This window comes from Polypterus senegalus, chromosome 9 (genome assembly GCF_016835505.1).
Source record: "Polypterus senegalus isolate Bchr_013 chromosome 9, ASM1683550v1, whole genome shotgun sequence".
Taxonomy (NCBI): domain Eukaryota; kingdom Metazoa; phylum Chordata; class Cladistia; order Polypteriformes; family Polypteridae; genus Polypterus; species Polypterus senegalus.
Window position 1 is genome coordinate 156,240,556 of NC_053162.1, and position 16,822 is coordinate 156,257,377.

The window sequence follows — 16,822 nt, forward strand, 5'->3', positions numbered from 1 at the left end:
GTTCTCTCGCGGATAAATCAGGACTTTAATTTCTGGTATTTTATAATACCGGTTATAGAAGTCGATTGCCTAAAACTCAGGTTATTGGTCCAAAAGATTATGACATGCTAATGCCCACCTGAGAGAGTAGCCACGGACCACACTGCATTTTTTTTCTATGTGGTGCAGCAATGCGCTGTATCAGCGCGTGCTCTTAACCTCTTCCTCTGTCTTTCTCTATTGTGCCTACGTGACCACACAGTAATACCCAAACTATTCCAAAGTAACATTTGCACTGATTTGTGTTTTTTGTATCTCACACCCTCATACACCTTTATCATAAGAGCATCCTTTATCTACGATGCAGCTTTCGATCATAAGAAAATATGAAGCTGGTTTTAAATTAAACGTTTTTGAAGTAGTGAAAGAAATTGGTAACTGTGCTGCTGCAAAAAAATTTGATGGGACTGAGAAACTGGTGTGAAATTGGAGGAAGCAATTAAGTGCCACATTTTTGAATGCACATGGTCTGATTTTATGATTGAATTTTTGGGTGTCAAGACCCGAGTTATACATGAGTATGAACAGTATATATATATATATATATATATATATATATATATATATATATATATACATACATACAGAGAGAGAGAGAGAGCACCATGCAAAAATCTTTGGCACTTTAGATAATTAACACAAATGTTTTTCTTAGACAGCTATGTCTTAGGTCTTATGGATTAGTGAGTCAATTAAAAAGCATAGATGTTACAAACACTCGTTTTGCAAAAAGTGAACCAAAACAGCATTATATATGAATTCTTTAAATGTGCAAACTAAAATAGTAATAGATTGCTTTCCAGTTACAAAATGTGAGATCTCTGTAGGCATACATCCCAATGTTTTTCGTTAAGGTGCTAAAGATCAATGGCAACATGTGCAGGAGGAACAAAGCAATGAACTGAAGGAGTAACAAATGTGGAGAAGGAATACAACTGGGCAGGGGACAACTCGGCTAAAAAGAGGAGGTTATGATACAGTAGATGTAACTGTTTAAGCTGCAAACCTTACATCATAGAAAAAGTGAGCATAGCACCAAGACACAAGGTGGTCATTTTGCATCATCAAGGTCTCTCCCAAGCAGAATTTCATGGCAGAGGGCTGTTTCCAGTTATTCTGTTCAAGCTCTTATTCAGAGGCCCGGAAATGCAATGGTCAGAAACTGTGCAGCGAATGAAAAAATATTACTTAATTTCAAAATCAGAAGATATCCAACAATGCTATGAGTGCAGAACTAACAGAAACCACTGGGTCTCTGGTACACCCATCTGCAGTCCAGAGAAGTCTTGTTAAAAGTGGCCTTAATGGAAGAATTGCAAATTTCACCAACTTATGGAAACACTCTCTCAATCTATACACATATTGAAGACAGAGTTAGACAAATGGTAATTGTTTTGTCTGTGTCACCCTGGGAGGCTAATAATTTAATACCACACACTACCTTTCTGGGCATCCCTGGAGTTCATCTAGAGCATTTGCTGCTAATAAGACTTCTACAAACTTAAGCTGCTGTCACATTACATGATTTCTAGTTGGATCAGTCAGACTTGCCAACCATAGTTGCTGATCTCATGGCTGGACCACGTCAATGTAAACAACTGAAAGTCACTTGGCATGAAACATTCTTTCCCCTTTTTGTGACTTCCAATAATATGTTGCCTTACAGAGCTGGTGTTGTATGAATGGTTAACAGGTACGGAGAGTTCAGCGACCCTTTTTTTTCTTTATACAATTCTGTTGTTGTATGTACAACAAGGGACTACAGACAGATGAGCTTCTTTTCTATTTGTGAGGCTCAGAACACCCACATGCCTTGTTTGTTGTCACTGCATCACATACATTGTACCTCCAGGTGAGTATTCGTTGGTTGTCAGGTGTCATGCCCGCAGAGCCCACCCCCAAGACTAAACACAAAATCAACTTGTTAGATTTTTTGGGAGCGAGTCACAGACAAGATGGAGTGAGTTCACTGAGCACATTGGACTACATGACTGTGCTTTACAGGATTGTGCTGCAAACTGTCTCCAACTAGCTAAAATACTATGACTGAAAATCGCTGGAAACGTCACGTAATGGAATATGGCCTTTAGGTTGGCACTTGCTGTGATCACATGGGAAAGAAGCCAGGAGAAAACTCAGTTAACAGGTAATGTTTGTAAATAAAAGTGGTTAGCACCAGAAATGATGAATCCCTGACTTCTCACAAGAATGCTTTCTTCCCTGTTGTTGTCTTGGAAACTGCTTTATTTTGGAATTTAAACAGTTGTGCAGGAAGCCAACCCCTTGGAGAACCCTGTACCTAACATAAAAGATGGCCTGACTGACTACTAATGAGGGAGCACTTCCTTTCTATAAAGTACCACTTATGAGTTCTGCTGTCCTACTGTGTGACACCTCCTTTGAGATTTCCATTTCCTTTCCTGACTTTCTGTGAAGTCTGAACTATGCTTTAGGGTCCAGTTTAAACCGTCACTATATATATATATATATATATATATATATACATATATATATAAACTGCTCAAAAAATTAAAGGAACACTTTGAAAACACATCAGATCTCAATGGGAAAAGAAATCCTCCTGGATATCTATACTGATATAGACTGGGTAATGTGTTAGGAACGAAAGGATGCCACATCGTTTGATGGAAATGAAAATGATCAACCTACAGAGCCCTGAATTCAAAGATGCCCCAAAAATCAGAGTGAAAAAATTATGTGTCAGGTTAGTCCATTTTGCTAAAATTTAATTGCAGCAACTCAAAATTGTACGCAGCACTTTGTATGGCCCCTGTGTTCTTGTATACATGCCTGACAACATCGGTGCATGCTTCTAATGAGATGACAGATGGTGTTGTGGGGGATCTCCTCCCAGATCTGGACCGGGGCATCACTGAGCTCCTGGACAGTCTGAGGTGCAACCTGGTGGCATTGGATGGACCAAAACATAATGTCCCAGAGGTGTTCTATTGGATTTAGGTCAGGAAAGTGTGGTGGCCAGTCAATGGTATCAATTCCTTCATCCTCCAGGAACTGCCTGCATACTCTCACCACATGAGGCCAGGAATTGTCGTGCACCAGGAGCCACTGTACCAGAATAGGGTCTGACAATGGGTCCAAGGATTTCATCCTGATACCTAATGGCAGCCAAGGTGCCTTTGTCAAGACTGTAGCGGTCTGTGTGACCCTCCATGGATATGCCTCCCCAGACAATCATTAACCCACCACCAAACTGCTCATGCTGAATGATGTTACAGGCAGCATAATGTTCTCCATGGCTTCTCCAGACCCTTTCACTTCTGTCACGTGCTCAGGGTGAACCTGCTCTCATCTGTAAAAAGCAGAGGGCACCAGTGGTGCATCTGCCAATTCTGGTATTCTATGGCGAATGCCTATCGAGCTGCATGCTGCTGGGCAGTGAGCTCAGGGCCCATTAGAGGACATGGGGCCCTTGGGTCACCCTCATGAAGTCTTTCTGGTTGTTTGGTCAGAGACATTCACACCAGTGGCCTGCTGGAGGTCATTTTGTAGGGCTCTGGCAGTGCTCATTCTGTTCCTCCTTGCCCAAAGGAGCAGATACTGGTCCTGCTGATGAGTTATGGACCTTCTATGGCCCTCTCCAGCTCTCCTAGAGTTACTGCTTGTCTCCTAGAATCTCCTCCATGCCCTTGAGACTGTGCAGGGAGACACAGCAAACCTTCTGGCAATGACACATATTGATGTGCCATCCTGGAGAGGTTGGACTACCTGTGCAACCTCTGTAGGGTCCAGGTATCGCCTCATGCTACCAGTAGTGACACTGACTGTAGCCAAATGCAAAACTAGTGAAGAAACAGTCAGAAAAGATGAGGAGGGAAAAATGTCAATGGCCTCCACCTGTTAAACCATTCCTGTTTTGGGGGTCATCTCATCGTTGCCCCTCTAGTGCATCTGTTGTTAATTTCATTAACACCACAGCAGCTGAAACTGATTAACAACCCCCTCTGCTACTTAACTGACCAGATTAATATCCCATAAATTTCATTGACTTTATGCTATACTCTGATTAAAAAGTGTTCCTTTAATTCTTTTGAGCAGTATATATATAGAGTCACACATGTGCAAGTAGGAGGCAGCTAAACGGCTTGAATAATTCTAATTCTACACCAGCCCAGGAGGTGGTGATTTGCGCTGACTGTCTCTCTCAGTTCCTTGCAGACCTTTCTCAGGAAATCCCACTGGGTTCTGGCGCCTCTGAAGATGTCACTTCCGGTCCCAGTGCTTGTGATGATGTCACTTCCTCCACCTGTCTTTAAAGTCACCATCGTACCTCCTCATAGTGAGTTTTGTCTTGGACTCAAACCAGTGAACATCTCTGTTCAATTTACAACTGCAGACGTGGAATAATATACAGGTAGCTGATCTTTATTATGCCTGTGTCTCATCATTATCACTATATATATATACTGTGTATATATATATATATATATATATATATATATATATACATACACACAATGAAGTATATGCATATGTGTATATAAAAATGCAAACACATACATGTACACTCACAAATATATGTTATAAAAAAAATGACAAAACTAAATCTGTTATGTATTTCTTCTCAAATATACAATGTATTTTTATTGATTTATTTTTTATTCCAGTTGCTCAGCAGTAACCCACACTATCATTAAAATATTGCCCATATTCTCAGAGATCCACTGGGAATACATCCCAAAAGGATAAGAAATGTGTTAAAAATGCATGTTTACTGGATTAAATGTATTTTGCTTTTGAATTTAATGACGTGGGTGTCAAATATTTGATGTTTCGGGTAATTGATTTTTGTTCCCCTCCTTTCAGCAGTCTTATCTACATTGCAATTCTCTGACTCATTTCGCATCTAACCCTTGATATTCCAATATGCATTATATTTTTAGTCTGGAGAACAAAATGCTTAACTGTCACAAAGAGGTAAAAGAAACTGTAACATGAAAAAGAAACCATGAGAAAATAATAGTTCTCACACGTACAAACAACATTTTGTTCCATTTTCAAATGTACATTGTGGTATAGTTTTAAAATATGGTGTAGTAACGAGGACTGAGCGCAGCCAAAGAAAGCTATTAAATAGGGAGGATCGGAATGCTACCCTCATACTCGCAGCTCCACCACAAATAATTGATTTTCTTGGGTGAGCTAAAGAAGACTCCTAAAGCCTGCAGGGGATTGCCTTTATTGCAGCAAAACCATCTTGCATGTAGTACACAATTTCAGGATGCAGTCCATAAAGAGAGACGTTTACAAATCAAGCCATGGCGACCTCTACCTCCGTAGACCTCCACTGTTACAGACGGCCAATGATGCTAAAAGATAAACAGACCCTTTTACTGTACCTTATGGTCTAAAGTCACACACAACTCAACATAGATACCTGAACATAAACAGCACTTAGCTTTTACTAGCTTAATTTGAAACACATAAGCAGCTGTAGATGTAAGAAGCATATAATTACAATTATCATCAGAACCGGAGTCTCTGGGCCAACAGAAATGTGGACATGTTTTCTTGTTGATCACTTGAGTTTTTTTGACTTTTCAGTTCGGTTTAGGGAAAAGGCTGGGTGACTCAATAATTTTCTAAGAAGACAACACTTGTGTTAAACCATGAAGACAAATAAACAATAGTAGCAAGGTGTAGTAGGTTCCTCTTTTTATCATCTTATTCAGTTTTTTATAAAATTGCCTAATAAACAATACAACTGTTAACATTTTCTTTCTTTCCACAATTTCCCTCTATAATCACAATTTCTGACAAGTTCTCAGCCTTCAGTCCCATTATTTTCTTGTAGTTTCTTTCTCTAGATGTTTACAGTTCAAAAGGGCCTTGTTTGGCAGCTCATATAGTATCTCTTATTCCTAGTACACGATAAGATGACTATATTTTGGTGAATGTATTCAAACATAAATTGTCTAAATATAGCATTTGATTATAACAAAAACAATCACACATATGTCCACATAATCAATTAAAGGATAGTGACACACAAATTCTTCATTATATTTGCTGCACACTATAGATATCTTAAACCCAATCCAGGTTCATTAACCAAGTTGCTGAAACTGAAAATAAATTTAAACTAAATTCACAATTAAAATGTAGAGATGATCAACAAGATGGCAAATTCAACTCTAAACTTACCAGAGAGAAATATACCAAAATACTGTGGCCTATGGCTCATTCAGACATGTGTAAAGACGGTAGGCTTTGATTATGGGTTTGGACAAACATGTGCACAGTACTATAGATATTTATCTTTCAATAAAATAAAAATATTGTTACTTAGCTGACACCTTTATCTGAGGCAATTAACAACATTTGAGATCCAACTGGTAACATGACTTGATCATGGTCACACAATGTTGATAGCAGGATTTGAACTCACCACCTCAGGGTTTGAAGTCCCAGGTCAAAAGCCTTAATCACTATCTGACACTGCTTGCACATCATAGTACACGGTAGTAGTAGTATTATTGATTATTCTGATGATTTATTACATGGTTCATTAAAATTTAAACTTGCCATCCAACCAACCTCCTCCTACTAATTAGTTTTAGTAAATGCTACAATGAAGTTTGTGATTAAATCAGTGGATATGTTGTATGTCACTAATGAGTAAATGTACAAAAAGTGAAAGCCTATGCAGATATTACTAAAGACATGATTTTAATGGGACACAACCTGAAAAGGGATGTGCCAAGGAAGAATCTGTGCAGGCAGTTAATGAAATAGTAATTAGGGAAATGTAAAAACTCTAGTAATATAGTGTCTTTTTTCCTGATGACACCACCCTCATAAGTCAGATCACCAACCATGATGAGATAGCTTACAGAGAAGAGTTTTGCCCACTGACACAGTTGTGCCAGAACAACAGTCTCACCTTTAATATAAGCAAAACCAAAGGTCTGATCAGAAAGCAAACCACGTTGACATCTGCAATAGACAGGATGATGTTGAGAGGGTGAACAACTTTAAATTTTTTGGAGCATCAATCACAGATGAACTTAGTGGACAAAACACATTTTGGGTATTGTCAATTGAATAACATATCTTTACTTTCTCAGATGCCGGAGGAAATTTTTAATTTCTTATCTGTTCTTACTAGGTCCTAATGGTACACAGTGGAATCCATCATCATTTGATTCATGATATCCTGGTATGGCACCTATTTGCCTCAAGATCAAAAAGTGCTGCAGAGAGTGGTGACAAATGCAAGGAGTATTACTGGCACTCTGCTGACTTCTGTTCTCAGAAAGGGAAACTGTATTATTAAAGACCTTAGCCATCCTGCACGGTTGTTTTTCTCTGGGTAATAGCAAAGGCACATTGGCACTCATATCGGTTGATTCAAGGACACTTTCTAGTTACAGGTGATAAGGTTACTGAACAACCAGTCATAATAACAATTTATTTATGTTTTCTTTTGTGTGTATTTATTTTGCTACTTTTAGTATCATCATTATATATTTTGGCAAAGTCTTTATGCAAAGTACATTTTATTCCAGAATCGAAAAACAGACTTGAAAGTGTAAAAGAAAACAGTCATTTTCCCTCCATGTCTTTCTCATCTTATTCTAAACGATTCAAAGACATCTTCAGAGCTGCTTTCATGCACAGTGGGCGGGGATCGGAAAGGCAGAGGCATCCCAGCCCGGGAAAGACTTTGCATTAGAAAAACAAACACTTATAAATACTTTTATTATCATGAGACTTGCATGTTAAGGCACTTGATATTCAGCTGCTCCAGCATCTTTTCAACTTATGTTTGTAAGAAAGTGTTTCCTTTGTAACTAAATCATCTCTTATATAGATATATAGACACAGTGGAATATATATATATATATATATATATATATATATATATATATATATATATATATATATATATATATATATATATATATAGTGGCTGATGGCTGTGTAAGGGAACCGGCAGGGATGCTTTCATAATGGAAAGAACACAGGAGAGAGGGCATGCACAGGGCATTATCTCCCTCTGATCGCTTCATTGCAGGCCTACTGGGTTGCAGCGGTGCCTCATATTCCCACAGGACATTATGGGACTTGGTGTTTCCTGACTCAGCTCTGTTCATTTTGGTGGGTGCCACCTGGGGGTGCTGTAGGGACTGCACAGCCCTAATTTGATGGACTTCTGGACAATGCTAACGGAAGTACTCCTGGGTGTAACATTAAAGAACCCCGCTGTTTCTGTTCAGGGATCCAAAGTCAGGAAGAAGGAGATGAATCTTGCCAGGAGGAGCAGAGGAGACAGAGAATAAGAGAGAAAGAACAAGACAAGAATATTCCTGTGTGCTGCTTGTACTTTTATGTGTAGCTTGATTGGTGCAGTGGGAAACGCTTATAAAGGAGAGTTTCCCACAATAAAAACTCTTTGTTCAGAGCCTGTTTGTGTTTGGAGCTGTGTGTCTTTTTCCACTATTTTATCACAGTCTGTATTCTGAGCAGAGATACAAATGTGAATTTCATCATACTATGAAAAAATGACAATATCTGGAGTAACAGACATTAAGACGGGAAAAAAAAAAGTATTGTGCTAATGTAAGAAATCAGGAGATGAAGGAACAATTAGAATACAAAATGGCCCACTAGATAAAAAGCCAAGTTGGTTGGTTAATTAATCCCCATAATCAGAAATCACCATGTGATGCTCAGCAGGTAATTTACTTTACCTGTCCTTGCTTTGTAGAAACAACAGTAATGTGCAAGTTTATAACAAACGTGTTGTAACCTAGGCAAAAGAAAAGAATTATATGTGATATACATTTATACCATCTACTGATGACACTTAATCCTGAGCAGGGTCATTGAGAGCTAGAGCCTATCCTAGAAACCATAGGGCACAAGGCTGCGACAATCCCCTGGACAGGGCGCCAGTCCATCTTGGGTTAATTCACCCACCACACACAAGGGCCAACTGAGTGTCACCAATCCAGCTAACCTGCATGTCTTTGGATTGTGTGAGGAAACTGGAGAACAAGGAGGAAATTCACACAGACCCAGGAAAAACAGGCAAGTTGCATAAAGGGAGGAAATGAGACGTGAACCCTGTTCTCCTTACTGTGAGGCAGCATCATGATCATTGTGCCACCGTATTTATGTATAAATATGTATCTGTGTGTTTTGTGCATATATTTATGTATAAACTAGCTGTGTGTGGTCTTCAGGACAAAAACCAACCCAGCACTGGTGATACCATATCTTAGCTTGCACATGAGTCCTGTTAATTTCTGTCTCAAGAAAATACCTCCAGATAGAGAATGTTTACAGTGAAAATTTCAAGCCTTGCCCTCTATTGCTGAGGTTTTTCACTTACACATGGTTGAACTGCAGCGATTGCTTCGTTTCAACGTTGTGTCTCTTCATCTGTGTCACTTACACAATGGCAGCGTTTGCTACATGCAGGTTTTTCATAGTGAGAAATGAGGTGCATGTATGCGCCATCTAGTGGCTGTGGTTGAGTGTGAGCAGAGTAGACTGCACCACATACATACACACATACACTACAGGTATTTCATTTATATATGCCTAATAATCTGACCATTTAGGTTAAAGAAAAAAGTTCAGTGCCCTCCATAATTTTTGAGGCAAACACACATTTTTCCTTGATTTACCCCTATGTTTAAAATTAGAAATCAAACAATTGGATAAAATTAAAGTGCATTTTGCAGAATTGAAGTTAAGGGTAACTGCATATATTTTAGTCACACCATGAAAACATGTAAATATTCCACCACTGTTTCTACATGCCCCCCCGCCTTTCAGGGCACCATGTTTAGGACATAGTAGTGGCAGGTCAGCAGTGTGATGGACGGCCGGCAGCTTATCCCGGCTGACACATCAAAGATGCTAAATGGGTCCTCCCTGCAACCGGATTCCCGCAGGTCACCATGGAGGGATTTCTATTTTCCTGGTTGCCCGGAAGTACTCCTCAGTCATGAGGACAGAGAAACAGAAGTACTTCCAGGCTGAAGAAAAACACGTCTTCGTCTGACCCGGAAGTGCTATGGAATCACATGGACAGAAGAACAGGAACACTTCCTGGTCAAGTACTATTTAAAGGACTGGTTGAAACCCATCAAGGAGCCGGAGTTGGGAGGGAGTGTGACAGAGCTGCTGGGAGGAGAGGAGGATTTAGTATTTGTGATTATTGATTTGTTAATTGTGGTGAGTGTGGTGCTTGGTGCACTGTATTTAAGAAAATAATTAAAAATCAACTTCTGGGTGATTTTACCCTGAGTCCTGCGTACTGTCTGTTGGGGGAAAAAAAAGGTGGGCAATAGCGCCACCAAGCGTCCACGTATTTACAGCTTCATATTTAGTACTTTGTTGCATATCCTTTGCATGTACTGACTACTTGATGTCTGTGATTCATAGACATCACCAAGTGCTGGAGATCTTCTCTAGTGGTATTTTTAAATTTATGGAGCAGAGGGATAAATCAAGGAAAAATGTGTCTTTGGTAAAACATTATGGAGAACACTGTACCTCAGAAATATTTTAAGAGGAAAAGACAGTGGGGGAAGTACCAAGAGCAGAATACAAAGAGGGTAAGCAAAAACAAAAATCATTTGGGAATATAAAATGAAGGGACCTAGCAGAATTGCCACAGGCATCTCTAGAATCTCTTTTTTTACACATTAAATTGCATAATTTTCCAAATCAATACAGAAGATCAGGATCCAGTACAATTGTTTATGTGTCCTTTCTTTTTTTAATTTAGAGTCCAGGAAACCTAACTGAGTCACTTAGGATTACACAGGGAATCAGAGGTGAGAAATGAACCAAACTTCTTATAGTCTGTGGTCCAAAGCCCCAACCACGACACCACTCAGTAACAGAGATGCTTACAGTCCTAGTTAGAGTACCTACTCAGTAAATATTGGGCAAACAGGCAAATTTTTTTAGTCTGCATGCTTGCTTACTTATTCTTTTATTGACCGTCCAACTGTGTAAGATGGAAAAAAAAAATCCTTCATTTGAAATTTCTGTTGACTGGCTCCAGTGTGTTCTAGGTCCTGGGATAACTCTTAAATTAGTTTACCAGGGGAACCATGCACACCAGCAGTTTTCTGATTTTTATTGTATGTCAAAGAAGCAGACCTCATTAGATTCACTGCTACACCACTGTGACAAGAGGAGTCAGCTGTGATTTGCTTACATAAAATCAATCCATCACTGAAAGAAATGGAAAAAACAATGCCTTGGATTTGAAATTGCACAGACAGTTGTACAGTATAGAATCTTTTCCAGTATAGTAGTGTCGGTGCTACAGTGACAAAAAAACCCCACTCCAGTGCATATATTACAGGTGCCACACGTGCTCTCTCTGATGCAAAAATCAATCATTCATTTTCCAAAACCACTTTATCTTGGTGTGTCTATTCCATTACATTTTATTCTATACAGCACAAACCATTTCCCAGAGCAATTTTCCTAATAGTATGAGCTAAAATAATGAAGTGAATATTCTTATTAGCAGACAGATAGCAAAATTAACAAGACAGTATATGAAGATGATAAACATAATGCAGAGAGAGAAAATTAAGTGTCACAACATAATCAGTCAATCTTTATTTGATATAGTGACAACACTGGCATAATTTATTCTCAAAGGAAATTTGTTGGCCAGGTTTGTTGACAGCATGCAAGAGTTTGTTGGGATGAATAATGCATTTCTGAAAATTTTAACTATACTTTTACTTTTATCTACTTTGCTCAAAGATTCATTATTATTAATTAATGGTTCAGCAGTACAGTGGTTAATGATGGTGCCTCACATCTTTAGAGACTTGGGTTTAAACCCCATATAGGTCATTGTTTGTGTGGTATTTCATGTGCTACAGCAGGTCCGCAACTCAGCAATGGCTAATTTTAAATTAATAATCACACCCCAAGATGGTGATGGCGCAGTAACAGGGTGTGGGTGTGCATGAGTGTGTTTTGCTCCATGGTTAATGGAGGTACTGGCTGGCTGCGTCACATACAGGCAGATCAGTCAGATGTCTCGATGCTGCGGAGGGAGCGGCTCCTTGCACCTGCACCCAGTTAATCACACATGATAAAAGAAGCCTGCACGGCACAGAAAAGGAAGAAAACGAACATGACAGAGAAATGGAGAGGAAAGAGAGACAGCCTCTTTTACAAAAGAATTATGTTATTTCAGAATTATCCATCCATCCATTATCCAATCCGCTATATCCTAACTACAGGGTCACAGGGGTCTGCTGGAGTCAATCCCAGCCAACACAAGGCGCAAGGCAGGAAACAAACCCCGGGCACAGCACCAACCCAACGCAGGGCACGCGCACACACACACACACACGCACACACACCAAGCACACACTAGGGACGATTTAGGATCGCCAATGCACCTAACTTGCATGTCTTTGGACTGTGGGAGGAAACCGGAGCACCTGGAGGAAACCCGCACAGACACAGGGAGAACATAAAAACTCCACGCAGAGAGGACCCGGGAAGCGAACCCGGGTCTCCTAACTGCGAGGCAGCAGCGCTACCCACTGTGCCAAGGTGCTGCCCTATTTCAGAATTATGATGGTATTATTTCACAAAAATGATTGCATACGCATGAGCATTTTTGGCTTAATAATTAGTAGAAACAGATTCAGCACATGTATAGCATGCAGTCAGCGAGCAGGAATTGAACTGACGCTACTTTGGTTTTAATCATATTCTTTGTAATCATGTACAAATGTTCTTAAAATGGTGTGGTAGTGCAGGAATGCCTTTCCAATTACAGCTCCAGGGTCTTAGTTTTTTTTTTTTTTCTGTTAGCCTGCCAAGGGCCTTCATGGAGTTTACAAATTTGATTGATTCGTATCATTCAGTCCACAATGATTATGTCCAAGTGTGCCAAGTGATGGACTGGCTTGCCATTTAGAGATGGGCTCTGCTTCACCATACAACCCTACAGTACATTGAAAATGATTAAAACAAGCTGGAGAGAGATTCATAATGCAATATATATATATATTATTTTTCAGTCTGAATAACAATCTGATTATTACATGGTTACCTAACCAGTAACACTTTTGGTTGGTTGGCCAGTCGGCAAACATCCACCACATCCTCTCAGTTGCAAGAAGCAGATCATAGATATGTGATACAGTATGTGCCAAAAAGCTGAAGAAACCTGTTTATCAATTTCAGCCACCATTTATCAAATAAGGGTCACAGACTGCCAGAGCCGGAGTTGAAAGATTATGAATTGATTTTGCAGACTTGCTTACAATAATTACAGGTTTGCAAGGATGTTACACCCAACCCAGCAGTCTGAGCACAAGACTGAAGTCAAGGCACACACCCAAATTGGCTCTCGCTTAAATTTAGACTCAACAATCAAGCTGAGCTCTCTGTCTTTGAAATGTATGTGTGTGGAAACATATAAAAACCCAGCAAAGCATGGGGACAAAGTGCATGTTTAAAGCAATTCATGATCAGGCTAGGAATTCTGAGTCAGCATGACTAACTACTGCACTAATGAAATTGTAATCATTGATCAGTTAATGGTCTTTATATCCTTGTAGCTATATTTGCAGAAATATGACAATAAACCTGAACACTGATAATGTACTGTACTAAACATGTATTTGGGGCATACACTGTGAATTGTGAATTACTGAATTCCACTCCTTGCCTTTGATATTGCTCTGCCGAAGGTGGTCTTATGGTCCGCCCTGTGAAAAAGTGCTTGATAAAGTCTAGATACGACAATATTCTTTTAGTTAAAATATTTTCGAGTCGAATTTGTCTAGCTTCCCTAATCCATTTTAGAAAATTCCTAACTCATAAATAGACAAATAAGTGCATTGAGCTAATTTCATAGTTACATCTGAGCAAGGTGCAAACCTATTATCAATATAATTTTCTGTGAAGATTGTGATTTCCAGTATCTTCCTAGACTTAAATGCTAGTTAAGGGAGAACTTGAATGCTGGGTTATCTGGTAATGGAGCAGCAGACAGCCGAGTCTTTTTCTTAAAGTGTTTTCTACCTTGGTTCTGTGTTTTGAGCAAGGGAAGCATACTAGAACAATTCCGTACAGTGTATTTTCCCATAGAGCCTAAGTTATTACTGCATCTTTTCAAGCATGCTTTCTGAAAATATTTAGAAAATATGTGGTGCTTCTATCTGTAGCATATGTCTTGATCAAGGAATCATTCCTGGAAGTTGCCCTTCTATATTTCACTGGACACATTTACACACACTCACATATAGAAATCAACTCACGCTTTTACTTGTGAGACAGTGACACAGCTAGGAATTCAATCATTAAGCTTTGAGGAGGTAGCCAGTCACTACTCCACCATGTATTCAATATTCAGATAATATTTCTAAATATTAGAATTTATTTTATTCATAAATATCATGTGCAGAATTACACAGAACATCCTTGCTGAATCTCTGTTCTACTTAGCTGTGTGATTGTGCCCTATGATGCTCCTCCATAAAGGGAGCTTTCTGTCTGTGTTGCTGGGATAATCACTGGCTCTTTCTTTGAAGATGGATGTAATTTACTCTTAATCTAATGTAGAAATATGCCTGTTTTGGTAACTTATAGTGACTGATGGCAGTAAATATGAGTTAACCAGTAACGGCGTACTGCACGATAACATGCAGTGAATACACGACTTGAGCATTCCTAGTTTTCATACACTTTCTCTGTACGTTTAGCATTCGTTTGCTCAGAGGTTGATGCGCTTGCTGATTCCTGAGCGGCTCTTCTTTTCTCCACCCTAGCGGCCCGCTGCTTCTCTTCTTTCATCAGCATCTTTTCACGTTAAAACTGATTAAGTTAGCTTTTGTGTTGCAATTACTTAGCACATTTTCTTTAATTTTTCACTTAAGCTGGCACTTAAGGCTTCAATCTGCCTCAAGAATGATTAGCGAAGGTGGTAGGGAATGAGAACAGCGCCCATACGCATTCGCTGCACGGCCACCTGCTGCACGCTGCCAAGAGTTGATTCTACAATAAAATTAAATTAAAATAAAAAGAGTAATAAAAATCATCACCATGAAATCAGATAGTAGACGCCATGTAATATATGTGTACCAAATTTCAAGTGAATAGGTGAAACGGTTTGCAAGCTACAGGTGATCTAAAATCCTGGACAAACGAACAGCCACGGTAGCGTATTATATAAGAACATGAGTTGGACATTCCAAATGAACGCTCCATGAATGTTGAGCTACAAGTCGGACAATTTAAAGAAAACAAAGCTACCTGATGTCTCTAAGTTATGACATAATGCTGACCTTTCATCTTAGTTAACTGTATAAAATAAAAAAAATACAACTTGGTCAGCCAGAAATGCCACTTTTGGGGTTGAATTGCGTTAGGAAAGAAGTATTACACATTTAGTTTGCTCTTTATGTTCATGGAAAATACACAGTTTATCTTTAATCGCTTTTTTGAGGACAAAGTAACAAATCAGCAGCTACTTAGAGTTTCTCTAAACAGTCCAACTGGAAATTCACATGAACGTACTGAAGTGAGAAGGTGAACCATTGGAAATATGCAACTGCTGCGTTAGCTGATGATGGAGAATTGTTGAAGATAAAGTTGAAGAAGGGTAAATCCATTGAGTGAAGCTCAGTAACCAGAAAACTATTACATGGAGGCAAAAATTAAGTTAAAATTTATCAGTGCTACCAAAAGATATTCAACACATCCTCCCATTTTTTTGAATTAAAAAAATTAAAAATGAAGGTAAGCAGCCACCAACCATTTTTCGTCAGTCATTATAAATACACTTTTGTAAAATTTCAGGTGAATGCCTTCAGCTATACAAGTCAACGTACCGTATATTGGAATCCCTTAGATTATAATGATGTTTCAGCTTCTCTTCTGAGTCATATATTTCTCATTATCTTCCCTAACCAAAAATGAAGAAAAGTGTATGTCTGCTGAAACCTTATTATTTTACATACCCCTCACAAAAAAAAAAACATAAAAGTTACTTAAAGTTGGTGTCTGCTTTGCTGTGGCTTACTTTGCAAAACTAGTTAAATAATAATAATAATAATAATAATTAAAGGAAAAATCAAACATACCAATTTCAGTTACTTCCAAGTAGGATTGTATTGATTGAGAATAAAAGAAATAGTTACAGAAAACAGGGAAGATGCTGGCAAGCAACCAAAGTTTGTGGTTATGCATTATTCTTTTGTTCATACATACTGGTTTAGGTTTTAATTCTCTCAAAGTCTGCCCACCCAGAGCTGAAACTTATTCAAACTGACCTTTTTGGAATAGGATTTTGAGAGAGAACTTTAAGTATGTAAGTGTGAAAAAACAATATTAAGAAGGTGCACATCATTAATCTGAAAAGGGGGTCAACTTTCATTTGTAACTGAATAAAAATACTTAAAAGATCTGTCTAACTCTTTTATGTCTTGCCTTTCTTATGCAAGTCTGTGGTTCGCCTTCCAGGCTCAGCTGAGGTATGTAGTGCCATCATGAAGCGAGAGGGGGCACTATCACTAACCTTTTGACCTGTTTCTACCTCCACAGCTATGAGAGGCCACCAAGTGAGGACAACTGACTCCTCCCTCCCGGCCATGTTCTATAAAGCCAAGTATCCTCGGAAGGCAGTGTCTCACTTTGAGTCGAGCTAACTTAGAGGACGGAGCTCCATGAGAAACAAGGACCTGCATTGTTTAAAAGAAGGCTACTGCAATTTCTGTAATGCAGCACCAGGATG